The sequence below is a fragment of the Phacochoerus africanus genome, chromosome 14 (assembly GCF_016906955.1).
Source record: "Phacochoerus africanus isolate WHEZ1 chromosome 14, ROS_Pafr_v1, whole genome shotgun sequence".
NCBI lineage: Eukaryota > Metazoa > Chordata > Mammalia > Artiodactyla > Suidae > Phacochoerus > Phacochoerus africanus.
Window position 1 is genome coordinate 28073 of NC_062557.1, and position 17226 is coordinate 45298.

At 50.9% G+C, this 17226-nt stretch overlaps 2 long non-coding RNA genes across 3 annotated transcripts in view; both read right to left on the reverse strand.

Annotated features, from left to right (window-relative positions):
* Positions 1–17226, reverse strand: part of LOC125114831 (uncharacterized) — a 56731-nt gene that overhangs the window by 13456 nt on the left and 26049 nt on the right. The window lies entirely within an intron of this gene.
* On the reverse strand, positions 7475–13827 carry LOC125114832 (uncharacterized). Its single transcript, XR_007131923.1, has 3 exons — positions 12217–13827; positions 11051–11134; positions 7475–8499 (listed from the first exon to the last, which is right to left on the reverse strand). It is a non-coding gene; the product is annotated as an uncharacterized LOC125114832 (long non-coding RNA).

Here is a 17226-nt window from a genome sequence, read left to right on the forward strand (position 1 = left end):
ATTTGTGCTTGACAGACTGGAGTTTGGGGTGTGGGAAGGACTGGGATTTGGGGGGTAGCAGACTGAAAATCTTGCCATTGGACTGGGTAAGCAAGGAGGACCTTCAGTAAAGCACAGGGAAATACTACTACTCAATTTTTGGAAAAAACGGAGGATCATGTGAGAAAAAGAATATGTATATACATGAACAATTGCATCGCTTTGTTAAAGTGAAATTAAGCACCGTAAATAAGCAATAATGCAAAATAATAAGTGATTAAAAAAACCCACCAAATTACCGGCTCAGCGTTCACCAGAGATGGTGTCTGTGTGGAGACAAGGGTCTCCTGAGAGAAGCGGCAGGCAGACAGACTCCGCTGGGCCTGTCGGGACTTCCTAGCAAAATGAGTCCAACCAGACCTCAGGGCCAGTGTGTGTGAATTTATTTCTATAATAAATTATTTATTTTTATCTACCTGTTTATGTTCCTGCACCCATGTGTGGCATGCAGATACACTCTGCCCAGGAAACGAATCCATCCCATTGCTGTATATCCCCAGGCTCATACTTAAAACACACGGCCACCTGCGGTATAGGCTCAGGAAAGCCTTGATGTTTGCCTTCATTACCAAATAACTCAGCTAGCCTTTAGGAATATATATATACCGGAAGCGAGTGTGAAGTGTCCACGGATCGATGATTTTCAAGGCACAGAGGTTACCAAACCCACCACAGCGACGAAGACAGATCATTTAGCCAGGGCGTTGGGAGGGATCCTGGTGGAACTTTCTGTACATATGTCCATCTCGGGGCCTTAAATCAGCCGACCTGGCCTTAGCTCAGGTTTTCCTACCAGGTGTATAGAAAGAAGAGAAAAGGCTCACATGGAAAGAAAAGGACAGAGTATCAGGAGACATTTGAGAGAAAAACACAGGGGTTGGCACAGCCGCTATGCAAAGTATCACCATTTTCCCACCTTCCATGCACAACCCTCAGGCACTTTATCCGAATCCCAAAGCCCCGGTCAGGCTGGGGTTTCAAAATTACCAGCTCAACAACTGACACCAGCCAACAGCAAAACAAATTCCATGCACAATTGAAAAATGGGCAAAAGACCTGATTAGATATTTCCCTAAACCAGATAGAGGGCAACAGGCACCGGAGAAACTGATCACAATCGCCCATTAGGAGATAAATGCAAATCAAAACGATTCTGAGGTACCACCTCAGACCTCTTCGAATGGCCATCATTTTACGTCTACGAGTAACAAACCCTGAGAGGGTGTGGACAAGAATGTGCCCTCCTACCGTGTGGGTGGTTATATAAATGGGTACAAACACAATGGACCCCAGGATTGAGGTAACCCAAAAATAAATGTAGAACGACCCTATGACCCAGCAGTCCCGCTCTGGGGCATATATCTGGAATATGTTCCTTTAAAAAACTTAACTGTCCCACTATATTCATGGAGTACTAGTCATAGTAGCGAGGCATGGAAACAAAAACAATCTCCATCGACAGATATTTGGATTAGGAAGAGTATGTTCACTTGCAAATGGAATACTACTCATCCATAAAAAAGAGAAAATTTCTAACAGCAGAATCATAGATGGAAATAAAAACTCTCATAATAATTTAAATACGTCCAACAGAAAAAGACAATTACCGTGGGATACACTTTCTATCTGGAAAATTACAAACGGCACCGAAGTACCTTAATACAGAAGAAACCTCATGAACTGGAATACAGAATTTTGGTTGACAGATGGAGGTGGAGGGTGTGCGAACGACTGGGATTTCAGGGGTATAAATCCAAAAGTTTGCCCTTGGAGTGGGAAAGAACTGACATCCTGCTGCGAAGCACAGGGAATTATATCTATTCAATTATTTGAGATTACAAGGGAGCATCCTATGAAAAAAAGAATGTGTATATACATGTATGAGTAGATCACTTTGTTGTTAAAGTGAAATTGAGAACCACATATCAGTGAAAATGGAAAATAATAAATGATAAATAAAAATTCCCAAATCACCGGAAGAGCTTACACCAGAGAAGGTGTCAGGGTTGAGATGACTGCCTCTTGAGAAAAGAGGGAAAAAGACTCCGTTTAACCTGTCAAGGATTCCTAGCAATGTGACATCTGACCAGACCTAATTACCTAACCTGTAGGAATTTTTTCCTATACTAACACTTCTATTTATTTTTTACATACCTATTAATGTTCTGGCACACAGGTGTTCATGCAGATAACTCTGCCCCAAAACTGAATCCAGCAAACTCCTGTACATCCCCAGATTTGTACTTAAAACACTATCCTGGAGTTCCCACTGTGGCACAGTGGTTAATGAATCCAACTATGAACCACGAGGTTGCGGGTTCGATCCCTGGCCTTGCTCAGTGGGTTAAGGTTCTGGCATTGCCTTGAGCTGTGGTGTAGGTCACAGATGTGGCTCAGATCCCGCAGTGCTGTGGCTCTGGCATAGGCCTGTGGCTATGGCTCCGATTTGACCCCTAGCCTGGGAACCTCCATATGCCACTAGAGCGGCCCAAGAAATGGCAAAAAGACAAAAACAAAAACAAAAACAAAAAAAACACCCACTATCCCAGCTTAGGTTTAGGATCAGTAGAGACTTTAAGACAGCATTATCAATTCCCTAAACTACTCTGTAGAAATATACATATATACAAATGTACATATATATACACATAAATATACATATATACATATGTATATGTGTTCACTGACTTCTTTATCATTTAATCTCATTCTATTCAATGTCTATTTTTATGTATCAATTTCTTTGGGTGCCACCAGCAAAATTGAGATGTCTGGCCAGAGTTTGATCTTCCAAAGCAGCTCTTACCACAGCCACAGCAGTGACAGGGAGTGAGTCTTAAACCAAGAAGCCACGAGGTAACACCCTGAGACTTGTCATGATGATACTAATCAACCCTGCTTACTTCATCGTACCTGCCAAGTGTTTCAGTCAGGACCAGATAACCTGGAGCTGTGATGAAATGGGAGGCTCATCTCGAAAGGCAAGAATGGAATTTCAATAAGTCTCTTGAGTGAAAATATCACAGGGTTTAGCACAGCTGCCCACCATGATGCCACAGAAGTGCCCCATTCATTTATCAGGACCAGCCTCCTTCTCCACATACCCAAACCCCCTATGCTCAAGTGCTGGAAAATGTCCAGCTCATGAAACAACACAGTTGCTGCGAGGGTCTCGGCTCCTGCCTCTGGAGGAAAACAAGGCCTTCTGAAAACCAGAGAATCTTTCAGGCACTCTGAACCCTCTGCCGCACAACCAGGTTTGCAAACCACCTCAACATGCTGAAGAGACAACTGTGTCCTCTGCCTGACAAGAGGCATCTTGGAGAAGAGTGTCACAGTTTCCCAGGAAACAACCAGAAAACCTCTGGGTGCTTGCTGTGGGTTCGGATCAACACACCATCAACCCCACCTCTGGGCCTGCACCTGTGGACTTGGAGCTGCTCCTGGATTCAGAAGCCGCTCTGGCGCCCCCTTGTGGACATCCGCTCTAACAGCCACTCTCAGGCTTTCCTCCTTTATGGCTCAGCAGTCCCCAAGTATGCACTGACTACGGCAATATGCTCATTAGATTTCCTTCCTCCACTTTCTAGAAATACTAAGTGCCCTTCCAAGTGGGCTGTTTTCTTTCAAAGGCTTTCAGAGCCCTGAGGCCAACCTACACTATACCACTCTGTTCAATCAGTCCCTGACCCATCATGCCATGACTGCATTCTTCCTTTTTATGTATCCCTGCACTTATGTATTTATGACGACAGTGTGTAGGTGTGTAATGATTAATTTTTTCCTTAATTTTCCAAATGTGATTCCTTCATTTGTAAAGTATTTCCAATTTTCTTTCTTTTTTCATTCTTTTTTCCTCTACCTTTCTAACTTTATTGACCTACCTGAAACGTGTATGAGCTGTCTGGCCATCGATGTTTTTCAAGCCACAGAGTTTACCAAACCCACCACAGTGACAAAGACAGAAATTTTACCCAGGGAGCCAGAGGCATCTCGGTAAGAGATTTCTTTATATCAATCAATGTACCTGCCTTAAATCACCTGACTTGCTTTTAAGTCAGGTTTTCATACAAGATGTATAAAGAGAACAGAAGAGTCTCACGTGGAAATAGAAGGCCTCTTTTTCCACCTAACTAAGGCACTGATGGTCAGGGGCTTGAAATTGGCCAGTGCACGATACAACACCGATGCTTTGTGGGTCTTGGATCCTGCCTCTGGAGGAAGAGGAAGCATTCTGAAACCTAGGGAATCCTTCAAGCATTCTAAACACACTGCCACCCAACCAGGGAGACAGTCCAAAAATGCTGACATGAGCCATCTTGGAGCAGAGAGGGCCAGGTGCCACCAAAACAACTGAAAAACCTCTGGGTACTTGCTCAACCCACCATCAATCAACCCCACCTCAGAGCCTGCACCCGCAGCCTTGGAGCTGCACATGGGTGAGATATATACTATGGGGCCCTCTTGTGGACATCCGCTGTAACAGCGACTCTCAGGTCTTCCTCTCTCTGGCTCCGCAGCCACCAGGGCTGCATAGGCCATGGGCAATATTTTCACTGGATTTCCTTCCCCGCTTTCTTGAAATACCAAGAAGTGACCTTCCAAGTGGGCTCTTTCTCTCTCAAAGGCCTTCAGGGCCCTGAGCCCGACTTACAAAATGCCACTGCATTCGGACACTCAGCTCCTGACCCAGCCTGTCATGACAGGCTTCTTCCTTTTTTCTAGGTCCCTGCCCTTATGTATTTATGAAGATGGATGTATAGGCGTGTAACAATTTTTTCATAGTTCCCCATCTCTGATTCCTACATTTATGACGTCTTCCTTCTTTTTCCTTTGATTCCCCTCTCTGTTCCTCATCACTTCTAACTTTATTGACCCACATGAAGAATGTGTGAGTGATCTTTCCTTCGAAGTTTTTCCAGCCGCATAATTTGCCAAATCCACCGCAGAGACAAAGAATGCTCTTTTACCCAAAGTGCTGGGGTGGACCTCAGTGAGATCTTTCTTTACATCCCTCATTCTCCCGGCCCTAACTCACCAGGCTTGGCTTTAGCTCAGTTCTTCATTCCAGGTGTATAAAGAGTACAGAAGAGTCTCATATGGAAAGTAAAGGACAGGGTGACAGGAAACCTCCTGTGAGAAAAACCACAGGGAATATCACAGCTCTCAGCAAAATATCACCTTTTTTACCATCTTCCATGCACTTGATCCAGATCCCAAATCCCAGGTCAGGCTGGGGATTCAAAATGACCAGCTCACAGCAGGTGCCACCCAACAGCAAAACAAGACCAACAACAAAATGGAAAAATTGGCAAAACACCTGAATAGACATTTCCCTCGAACAGATATACCAAGGCCAACAAGCCCCAGAAAAAAATGATTACCACCACGCTTTAGGGGAGAAATCCTAGTCAAAATGGCACCAAGATACCCCCTCACCCCTCTCCGCAGTGCCATCAGTACCTTTTCAAATAACAAGCACTGGAGAGAGTTTGGAGACAAAGGTGCTCTCCTCCAGTGCGGGTATGTACGAGATATGGTACAACCACACTATGCACCACAGGATCAAGGTAATCTGAAAGATAAATATAGAACGACCGTATGAACCAGCAATCCCATTCTTGGGCATATATCCAGAAAGTGTTTTTTAAAAAGTTAAATTCCCTGCTGTGTCTATGCAGCACTATTTACTGTAGCAAGACATGGAAACACTCTATCCACGGACAGATGATTGGATTAGCAGCAGGATGTACACATACACAACGTAATAATAATCAGCTATAAAAAAAGAGCAAAAATGCCGTTCGCAGCCACACAGATGGAAAGAGAAACTCCCGTACTATGCCAAATATGTCGAAAGAGAAAGACAATCATCTCAGGAACACCCACTCATCTGGAATCTAACAAATGACATCAATGAACCTTTCACACAAGAGAAACTCACGGATTGGAAAACAGGTATTTGGTTGCCAGACTGGTGGGGGAAGCTGTAGGAAGAACTGGGATTTGGGGTAGTAGGTCCAACTCTTGCCCTTGGAGCGGGTAAGCACAGAGACGGTGCTGCATAGCTCTGGGTCTTCATCTAGACACTGGTTTTGGAACAAAACGGAGGATAATGTGAGAAAAGGAATATGCATGTGCATTGACAATAAGATCACTACGTTGTTAAACTGAAACTGAGCAAAACATTGATAATGGAAAATAATACATGATGAAAAAACCCACAAACTGGAGTTCCCGTCGTGGCGCAGTAGTTAACGAATCCGACTAGGAACCATGAGGTTGCGGGTTCGGTCCCTGCCCTTGCTCAGTGGGTTAACGATCCGGCGTTGCCGTGAGCTGTGGTGTAGGTTGCAGACGCGGCTTGGATCCCGTGTTGCTGTGGCTCTGGCGTAGGCTGGTGGCTACAGCTCTGATTCGACCCCTAGCCTGGGAACCTCCATATGCTGCGGGAGCGGCCCAAGAAATAGCAAAAAGACAAAAAAAAACAAAAAACAAAAAAAAACCCACAAGCTAATTGGCTCAGCCATGAGCAGAGGTGTCTGGGTTGAGACTCCTGGCTCTTGAGAAAAGGGACAGTAAAACTGGCTCCATTCATGCTGTCAGGATTTCCTGGAAATGTGACAACCAACCAGACTTAATTATATAGCACGTATGAATTTATTTCTATAATAATATTTACTTCTTATTTTTCCTTACATATTTATGCTCCTGCAGTGATGGGTGGCATGCAGATACTCTCTGCACGGGAAATGAATACAGGCCTATACTGTGTATTCTCAGGCTTGTACTTAAAAAACACTGGTACCTGAGGTATAGGGTCAAGAGAGGCTCTAGAACTGCCTTATCTATCAATTCCCTTATCTACAGTGTAGGGATATATACATGTATTCGCTGACGTCTGTATCAATTGAGATGATTCCTTTCTATATCTATTTTCACTTATCAATACATTTTGGTGCCATCTGCGACACTGGGATGTTGTCTTGCCAGAGTTTGACCTCGCAAAGCACCACTTACCACAGCCACAGCAGTGGCAAGAAAAGACTCTTAGGCCAGGTAGCCATGTGGGAACACCACGAGATCATTCTTTTCTTTCTTTCTGTTTGTTTGTCTTTTTGCCATTTCTTGGGCCACTTCCGTGGCATATGGAGGTTCCCAGGCTAGGGGTCCAATTGGAGCTGTAGCCACCGGCCTACGCCACAGCCACATGGGATCCGAGCCGTGTCTGCGACCTACACCACAGCTCACGGCAACGCCGGATCCTTAACCCACTGAGCAAGGCCAGGGACCGAACCCGCAACCTCATGGTTCCTACTCGGATTCATCAACCACTGTGCCACGACGGGAACTCCTCGACACCTTTCTTGATGATATCAATCAACCCTGCTTAATTCATCAGACCTGGTTTGGGGCAGGCCTCCATACCCTGCTGCCACACTGAGAAGTCAGGCTCATCTAGAAAGGCAAGAAGGAAATTTCACTAGGACTCTTGAGCCAAAAATGCACAGGTATTAGCACAGCCGCCCCAAATAATGCCACTAAAGTCCCCCATGCATTCATTAGCACCAGCCTCTTTCTCCACCTGCCTAAAACACTGATGGTCAGGGGCTTGACACTGGTCAGTTCACAATACACACAAATGCTCCGTGGGTCTCAGCCCCTGCCTCTGGAGGAACACAAGGCACTGTGAAACCCAGTGAATCCTTCAAGCATTCTAAACACACTGCCACCCAACCAGGTTGTGAATCCATCTCAAAATCCTGAAAGGACACGTGTCCTCTGCCTGACATGAGGAATCAGGGAGCAGAGAGTCCCTGGTGCCCAGGAAACAACTGAAAAACTTGTGTGCTTGCTGTGGGTACTGATCTGCACGCAATACACCCCAGTACTGCTAAGGTCCCCAGGCCACTGCAGACCAGGGTTCTGCTGTGGGAGACAGGAAGGGCTGGGAGTTGCTGTTAGAGCACATGGCCACCAGATGGCGGCAGAGCACCATTGGCGCCCCTCCCTGCAGCTCCCAGACTTCATCTTCAGGCTGAGAGGCAAGGTTGGAGATGGGTTTTTAGCATCCCAGAGCCTTCTGTTTTGGTATGTGGTACCTCGGACTCTCTGGCCAAATTTTCCTCCTCTGAGGGAGGGGAAATAATTCTTACATCACATCTATGGTTCAATTCCTGAAAGGCCAGTTGGCCCAGTGGCTAGAGAGTTGACAAACTGTCCCCTTTGTTTGGAGGCTCAACTCTGGACCCAGAAATACATGGATTATTTTCTGGCCATGCAGTTTGCCACAACCGGTCTGTTCCACATGGAGTTGAGCTCTAGAAAGCTGGCCTTCGGGTAGTGAATGCACTGTGTCAAACCAGGGGTCTTGGGGGGACATGCTGAGCTCATAACTGTTCTATTTCTTCAAGCTTTTTCTTCCCTCCCACCTGAGCCTCTTCTTCCTCTGCCAGACACCTGTTAAAGGAAGACACTTACAAACAGGTACCCTGAACAAAGGCTGGGTGGTGCTTGCTTTCAAGCTGGGTCAAAAGGCTGGAGGGTGCTGATTGAAAGCGGGGTCTTTGTTTTCAGGGTGTGGGTGGTGTCGTGTGGGGTGAGGGTCCTGGCCGACTGTGAGAGTCATACCCCTGCCCATAGTGTATCTCAGTGCACCTGGGAGGGGGAGGAGCAAGGACATCAGGCTGGCAAGTGGCCCAGGCCAGTGCAGACCAGGCTTCTGCTGTGGGAGGCACAGGCAGGGCTGAGTTGCTGTTAAAGCACTTGTCCGCCAGAGGGCGCCAGCGCACAGCAGAGGCCCCTGCAGCTCCCTGTTTGCATGTCCAGGCTTCCAAGTGGATTGGAGATGGACCCATGGAACTTCGAGGTGGTGCCTGAGCCTGATTTGTGTTCATAATGCCTTGGACCCTGTGGCCCAATTTGCCTCAACTCAGTAAGGGGACAGAATTCTTCCATCATGTGTCTAATTCAATTCCTGTCTGGTCAGGTGGCCCCAAAATGACGGAGATTGACAGGCTGGCTGTGGTCAGAGTGTCCTTTGCTAGTTTACAGGCAGACCTCCAGTCCCCAGAAACACCTGGCTTGAATGTTGGACGTGCAGTTTTCTAGAATCAGCCTGGCAGGGAGTTTGGCTTCTGGAAAGCTGGGCTTCATGTCATGAATGCCGTGTGCCTGTGCTGTAGTCTTTGGGGGGGTGGACTGTGCTCACGGCTGGGTCTTTCTCTCCAGAGAGCTCCACAACCTCCATCTTCCATTGCACCTGAGCCGCTTCAGCCTCTGCGGGACACCCACTCGAAGGAAGCCGTCTAAAGTCACATAAGGTGAATCACAGCTGATTTGCTTAGGACTCCAAGCAGAGTCCCGGGGAGGAAGGCTGCTGATTCAAAGCCTGCTGTCCTGACTTAAAAGGAGGGTGGCTGATTTTGGGGGGTGGGATAACGTTGGGTGGGGTGAGTGGCCTGGCCGGCTGAGACAGTCACTCCCCTCACCCCCCACTGTGCATTTCAGTGTGCTGATAGGGAGATGGGTAAGAAAATCACACGACAGGTGCCCCAGGCCAGTGCAGAGCAGGGCTCCTCTGTGGGAGGCAGAGGAAGGGCTGAGACTTGCTGTGAGGGCCTCTGTCCACCAGCCTGAGCCGGAGGAACAGCAGAGCTTCCCCGACCCCCATCTACTCTCACCACCATGGCCGCATCGCCAGGCTCAGATTCAGGGTATTAAAGGCTGGGCAGAGGCCCAAGTGGGTACCCAGACATTTGCATTTGGGTACTTGGTGCCTCCTACGCTGTGCCTCAGCTCAGAGGAGGATTAAAGTTCGGCCACCACATTTCCGGTTCAATCTGTGCCTGATCAGGTGGCCCAGTGGCTGGAGAGTTTGACAGGCGGCCTCGGGCCTGAGTGCCCTTTGCTGGTTTGAAGCACATCACTGGACCCAGAAACCCCTGCCTTAAATCTTGGGCGTGCAGAGTTGTAAACCAGCCTGCGGTGAAATTTGGCTTCGGGAAAGCTGGGCTTCTGCTCAGGAATGCAGCTCATTAATGTGGTGGTGCTGTGGGGGCAGGTCTCGGCTCCTCCTGTGCCTTTCTCTCGAGAGAGCTCCACCTCCTCCTTCCTCCTGTTCCACCTGAGCCGCTTCCTCCTCTGTGGGGGACCCTGTCAAGGAACCTCCCTCAATCCAGGGAGTGTGAATGACGCCTGGGAGGTCCTGGATCTCAAGCCAGGTGCAGGGCTGCGGGGTGCTGATGCAGGGCCACCTGGTTCCACTAACTTACCAAGGTGTCTGATTTCAGGGAGTGGGGTGGTCTCAGTTGGGGTGAGGGCCCTGGCTGACTCTGAGATATTCCCCCCATCATGCCTTTCAGTGCGCTGTGAGGGAGAGGACTTAGGAAACCAGGCTGGCAAGGGGCCCAGGCCTCTGCCTGGAGTGCAGACCAGGCTTCTGCTGTGGGAGGCAGAGGGAGGCCTGAGATTGTTAGAGCAGATGGCCACCAGATGGCGCCATAGCACCAGAGTGCCCCCCCCCCCACCCCATCGCCTGGACTTCACCTTCAGGCCCCCAGGCAAGATTGGAGATGGGTCCTTGGTCTGGTGGCCCAATGGCTAGAGAGTTTGACAGGCTAACTCGGGTCTGAGTCCTCTTGGAGGTTTGGAGGCACAACTCTGGACCCAGAAATACCGGGCTTGGATTTTAGCCCTACAATTTGCTGGAATCAGGCTGGTCCATGTAGAATGTACTTCCAGAAAGGTGGCCTTCTGGTTGTGAAGGCACTGTGTCGGTACAGTGGTTTCGGGCGCAGACTGTGCTCATACCTGTGCTCTCTCTCTCCAGAGATCTCCTCAAGCTTTTCCTTCCCTCCCACCTGACTCTCTCCCTCCTCGGCCAGACACCTGCTGCAGGGAGGTTACCTGAAACCAGGTAACTTTTACAAAGGCTGCATGGTCCTTGGTTTCCTGCTGGGTCCCAGGCTTGAAGGGTGCTGACCGATCAGGGGCTGCTCACAGGACTGACAAAGTGGGGTTGTTGATTTCAGGGTGTGGGGTGAGTTCCGGCTCAGAGATTGTCACACCCCAGCCCGTAGCGTGTTTCTGTGCGCTGAAAGGGAGAGGAGGAAGGAAATCACACTGGCAGTGCCCCCGGGTACTGCAGAGCGGACTTGTGCTGTTGGAGGCTGTCAGGGCTCAGAGTTGCTGTTACAGCAGCACATTCTGGTCAAAGGGCTCTGGAGAACCCCGGAGACGCTCCTCTCCTTCAGGCTGAAATACATGGTTGCCGATTGTATGACGAGACCCCACGGAAGTGCTCGGGGCTGAGATGGGGTTACAGGGCGCCTCTTATCATCTGGCCAATTTCTTTCCCCTCAGGATACTGGCATAATTCTGCTCACACATCTTTGGCTCAAATTCAGCGTGTTTCTCCGATAAATGACCAGAAAATTTGACAGGCTCTCTGAGGGACAAGCAAATTCCTGGCTCGAATCTCGAATGTTCAGGTTTCTGAAACCGGGCTGACATCACGCCCTCTCCTCTTGGGTGTTCAGTTCACTGAGAGGAAGGGGCAGAGAACACTCACGCTGGTCTGTGCCCAAGACCAGTGCTTCAAACGTCAAAGCCCCATCTGTAGCCCTGTTGTTTCTGGACCCAAGGGTCTGCCTCTGGAGCAACAGGGCCAGCTGACCCAGGGAGCCTGTCACACTCTGGCCCTGGGGCACCGATCTGGCTGACATGCCCGCCAGATGCTGAGGGCACAGCTGTGTCCCTGCCCTGAGGTGAGTCCGTTTGGCCAGAGCAGGAGCGGTGCCCTGTCTCCAACCCAAAACCATAAGCATGTTCTGAGTGTTCCAACTCTTTCTTCAACTCCATCCCTGAGCCCGGAGTCTCAGCCAGGCGTCTGCCAGGGGCTCTGCCTGGGCTGGGGTTCAGCCTGGTGACCTTCAGTCTAACACCACCTCTCAGCCCTTCCTCCTGTTTCTCAGCCGCCCTAGAAGGTACTCCGGCCTGGGGCCTGGGCTGCTTTATTTCACACTGGCCTTGGGCCTGGGCTGCTCAATTTCATTTCTCCTCAGCTGCTGAGCTGAATGAATGCCCTAGACACTGGGGTATTTCCCTCTCACAGTCTCCCAGAGCCCTCACCCCAATTTACCCCACCCCAATACATAAAAACCTCTGCATCCCCACCATTGGGTACCGAGAGCCTTCTTTAAATCAGTCCCAGCTGCCTTCCCTCTCAGGCCCTTCCCTTAGTTCTGCTCCTTGAAACCGCGATTGCAGACAGGACATAGAGGTTCAGGTGGAAGGGGAAGAAAGAATTTGGGGAGAACTCCTGAAAGATAAAGCACAGGGATTCCTGTCTGCCCCTCAAAATAGCACCGCTTTCATAAGCTCCATTCATGACCACCAGCCCCTTTGGACACGTGATGACTTTATAGAAGCTGCAGGCTTCGTAGTTTCAAGGCCAAGATTCAAGACAGATATTGTGGGTCCAGTGTCCCTGCCCCCTGAGAAACAAAGAGCAAACCAACCCCAGAGAACACGTCCACCTCTCTGGCCCCTGGGCAGCCAGAGCCGGATGGAACCACCCATCAGATGCAGAAAGCACACATCTTTCTGCTCCCTGACCTCCCTGACGTGGGTCAATTTGTGCCAGAAAGTCAGTGGTGCCCTGTGAGCCATCTTAACACATCCTGGGGCTCCCACTAACCCCTCTTGGCACCACCTCGTAGCCTGGAGGTGCAGCCAGGGGGCTTCAGATGGGCTTTGTCTGTGCTCTGGCCCCTCCCGGAGGCCGTCTCCTCTACCACTGACTCTCAGCCTTTCCTCGGGTTTCCCTCAGCAGCCCCCCAGGACCATACTGGCCTTGGGCAGCTGCCAGCTTGATGGAATTCCTCCTGACCTTCTAAGCCAAGTGAAGTACCAGAGAGAGGGGTAAATTCTCTCAAAGACTCCCAGCACGCACCCCCCACCCCAATGTAATGCCTTAAACCCTCTGTTTTCTCCACCCACATGTGTCATGAGAGCATCCTTTCAATCAATTACCCTACTTTAATTCCCGAGAACCACCTTTAAGTCTCCTCCCTGAAACAGGGCTTGGGGACAGGAAAACGAGGCCCCAAAGGAAAGAGAGGAGGGAGTTTGGGGGAGGGGTCTTGAAGCACAAAACCTAGCGATTTGCACAGTCACCCAGAGGAACCAGCACCACTGTTAGTGCTCCATTCATGACCATCAGCCCCTTTGCCGCATGACAGTGACCTGGGTGGGGGGGGGCGGGGCTTGGCAATTGCGAGGCCAAGATTCAAGAGAGACATTTCCTGTCCAGAGTCCTGCCTCTGAGAAACCAAAAGCAATCCATCCCCAGAGAACCTGTCAAACTCTCCAGCCCCTGGGCCACCCAGACAGGCTGGAAACGCCCATCGGATGCTGAAGGCACAGCTATGTCCCCTCCCTGAGGTGAGGCCATTTGGATCAGAGTGTTGGAGGCACCCCAACCACCCCCAAATCGATGAGCCTGTGCTGAGTGCACCCACATTCCTTCTTCCACTCGGGCTCTGAGCCTGAATGTGCTGCCAGGCAGCGGCAGAGGGTCTCCGCCGGGGCTCCGTGCGGCCTGGTGACCATCTGCTCTGACCCCATCTCTCAGCCCTTCCTCCCGGTTCCCTCAGCAGCCCCTGGAGCTACCCTCTCCTTGGGCCCTGGCCGCTTGATTTCATTGCTCCTCAGCCACCCAGCACAGTGAAGTACCCCAGACACTGGGTCCTTCTCAGTCTCCCAGAGCCCACACGCGGCCTACCCGATCCCCGGACATTCAAACCCTCTGCCTCCCGACCCACTGCGTCTTGAGTCTTTAAATCAGTCCGCTTTCATTCGCAAGACCTGCCTTCAAGTCGGCTCCTTGCGATACAGAGGTAGAGGCCAGGAAAAAAAAAAAAAAAAAAAAAAGGCTCAGACGGAAAGTGAGGTTTGGGGAGACGTCTTGAGGAAGAGACCCAAGGCTTCTCCAGCCGCCCCCAGAATCAGCGCCGCGGCTCTGAGCTCCGTTCACGAGCACCCGCCCCTTTCACACCGACGACCTCAGGAGGCCGGCGGCTCGGAACCTGTACGTCGGGGACTCAGGACACATATTTGCGAGTCCAGGGCCCTGCCTCTGAGAAAACAAAGGCTGCGTTTCCTTCCACCAACAGCTCACAGCCGTCGCTTCTCGTTCCCTCGGAGGCTCAGCAGGACGTGCTGGCCTCGGACCCCCGCCAGCTGGAGGTCCTCCCCCCTCCCCTTTAGCGCAAGGACTGCCCAGCAGCCGGGGCCTTCCCTTCTCACAGGCGCCCAGAGCGCTCACCTCGGCCGCCTCCGCCCCTCGGTTCCCCAGCGCCTTGTTTATTTCAACCCCCTGCGCTCAGGGCGGCTCCCGGAAACCCGCTTAGACACGAGGAAAAAAGCTCAGATGGAAGCATAGTTGGAAACGCAAGTAGAACTCTTGAGAGACAAGGTACCTAGATTGGCACAGGTGCCACAAAACAGTGTGCCCTTTTAACATGCTCCGTTCACAAACATCCACATTATTTTTCCACTTTTTTTTTTTAGGGCCACACCCTCGGCATATGGAGATTCCCAGGCTAGGGGTCCAATCGGAGCTACAGCTGCTGCCTACACCACAGCAACACAGGATCCAAGCTGTGTCTGTGACCTACAGCACAGGTCACAGCAACACCATATCCTTAACCCACAGACCGAGGCCAAGGATAGAACCAGCAACCTCATGATTCCTAGTTCGATTCATTTCCACTGCACCATGATGGGAACTCCCGCTTTTTTTTTTTTTTTTTTTTAATCGTAACAACTTCATGGAGGCTCGAGGCTCGAAAACTGCAAGCCCAAGATTCAGACAGACATGTCAAATCCAGAGTCCTGCCTTTTGAGAAAGAAAAATCAATCTGGCCCCAGTGAATATGTCAAATCGGGCTGCCTGACTGGGCTCGACATGCCCATCCGATGCTGAAGGCACAGGCCTGTCCCCTCCCTGAGGTTAGGCAATTTAGGCCAGTGCACCCTGTAACCAACCCCAACATGCTGCGCACCTCTCGGGGGTCCTGCCAACCCATCTCCAACCCCAGCGCTGAGCCTGGAGGTGCAGCCAAGGAAGAGCAGGGGGACCTGCCCGTGCCCTGGCGCTGTCTGGTGGCCCTCAGCTCTGACATCGACTCTCAGCCCTTCCGCCTGTTTCCCTCAGCAGCACCCCCCACCCACCAGGGGGTGGGCCTGCACTGGCCTTGGACCCCTGCCAGCTGCGTTTCATTCCTCCTCACCCTCTGAGTGCAACGAAGGGCCCTACAGACGGGAGTGTCTCTCTCTCAGAGTCTCCCAGAGCGCTCAGGCCAGCCGACCCCACCCGGTCCCTTAACACCCTCGGCCTCCCCACCCACTGGTCTTGAGAGTCTTCACAGAATCAGTCATCCTGCCTTAATGCTTGAGAACTGCCTTCAGGTCCGCTCCCTGCAGCTGGAGTCGGAGAGAAAAAAGAGACTCGGGTGGGCAAGAAGGATGTTTGGCGAGGACTTTGAGAGAAAAAGCACAGAGACTAGCGTGGCAGCCCAGCAAGACCCACCCTTTTCCCTGCTCTGTTCACAACTACCGGCCAGGTTTTTTTACATGACACCTTCATGGAAGCTGGAGGCGTAAAGATTCCCAGTCCAGGACTCAGGACAGATACGTGTGGCCCAGAGTTCTGCCCCTTGAGAAACAAGGGCAACGCGACCTCAGAGAACCTGTCAGACTCTCCGCCCCTGAGGGCAGCTGAACTACACTGGAAATACCCACCAGAGGATGAGGGCACACGTATTTCCCCTTCCTGAGGTGAGGCAATTCCGGACAGAGTGTCAGAGCCACCCCGGAATTAACCCCCGCTCTCCGGGCATGTCCTGGGGTACTTACCAACCCGAATTCAAGCCCACCGCTGAGCCTAGAGGTGTGGACAGGGAGCTGCAGGTGGGATCTGCCTCTGCTCTGGCGCCATCTGGCGGCAGGCCCCTCTAACGACAACTCTTCGCCCTTCCCCTGTTTCCCTCAGCAGCCCCCAGGAGGGCACTGGCCTTAGGCACCTGCCAGCTTGATGGCTTCCTCCTCACATTTAAGTGCCACGACTTGCTCTGCAGACTGGGGGTGTTTCTCAAAGTCTCCCAGAGCGCTCACCCCAATGGAACCCACTGCAATACCTCAAAACCCTCTGCCTCCCTGACCACTGGGTCTTGAGCACTTTCTTCAAATCAATCAGCTTTCCTTCATGGAACCTGCCTTAAAATCTGCTCCCTGACAGATGTTAGAGGCCAGAAAAAAAAAAAAAAAGGGCTCAGGGGGAAATAGAAGAAGGAAGTTTGGGATAATGTCTTGAGGGGAAAAGCACAGCGATTCAAACTGCCAGCCACTAAAGTTGTCACAACATTTACAAGCTCCATTCAGGACCACCAGCCCCTGTTTCCACAGGACAACTTTACAGAAGCCAGTGGCTTGAAAATGATCATTCCAGGATGCAAGTCCTGCCTCTTGAAAAACAAAGGCTGGTCTGACCCCAGGGACCTTGGAAAACTCTCTGGCCCCTGGGCTATCTGACCAGGTTGGGATAACCAATCTGATGCTGAAGGCACACTTACTTTTCCTTCATGAGTTTCGCCAATTGGGCCAGAACATCAGAGGTGCCCTGAAATTAGCCCCACACTCTGGGCAACCAACTTTCACCCCATCTCTGAGCCTGGAGATGCAGCCAGGGAGGTGCAGGTGGGCTCTGCCTGTGCTCTGGTGCCACCTGGCGGCCATCTGCTCGAACACCAACTCTCTGCCCTTCTAGCTCAGCCCCCCTGGGGCTGCCCTGGCCTTGGATACCCCCCAGCTGGATTTGTTTCCAGATCTGCTTCTCAACCCAAGGAGATGCCCCAACAGACAGGGTCATGGCTTTTTCAAAGTCTCCCAGTGCACACCCCACCCTAGACCACCCACTACCTGAAATCTGTCAGAGGCCCCCCATTGTCAATCCTGTGAAGAGCATTTAAAAGAATCAGCACCCTCTAGGCCCGTGAACTACACTTAAATCAGTAAACCTCCGCCCCCACACATGTTACACGTTTTCAGATAGGTCCCACTAACAGGGTTCCGGTAGAGGAGGAAGAGGCTCAGAAGGGAAGGGAAGCAGGACACTTGGGGAGG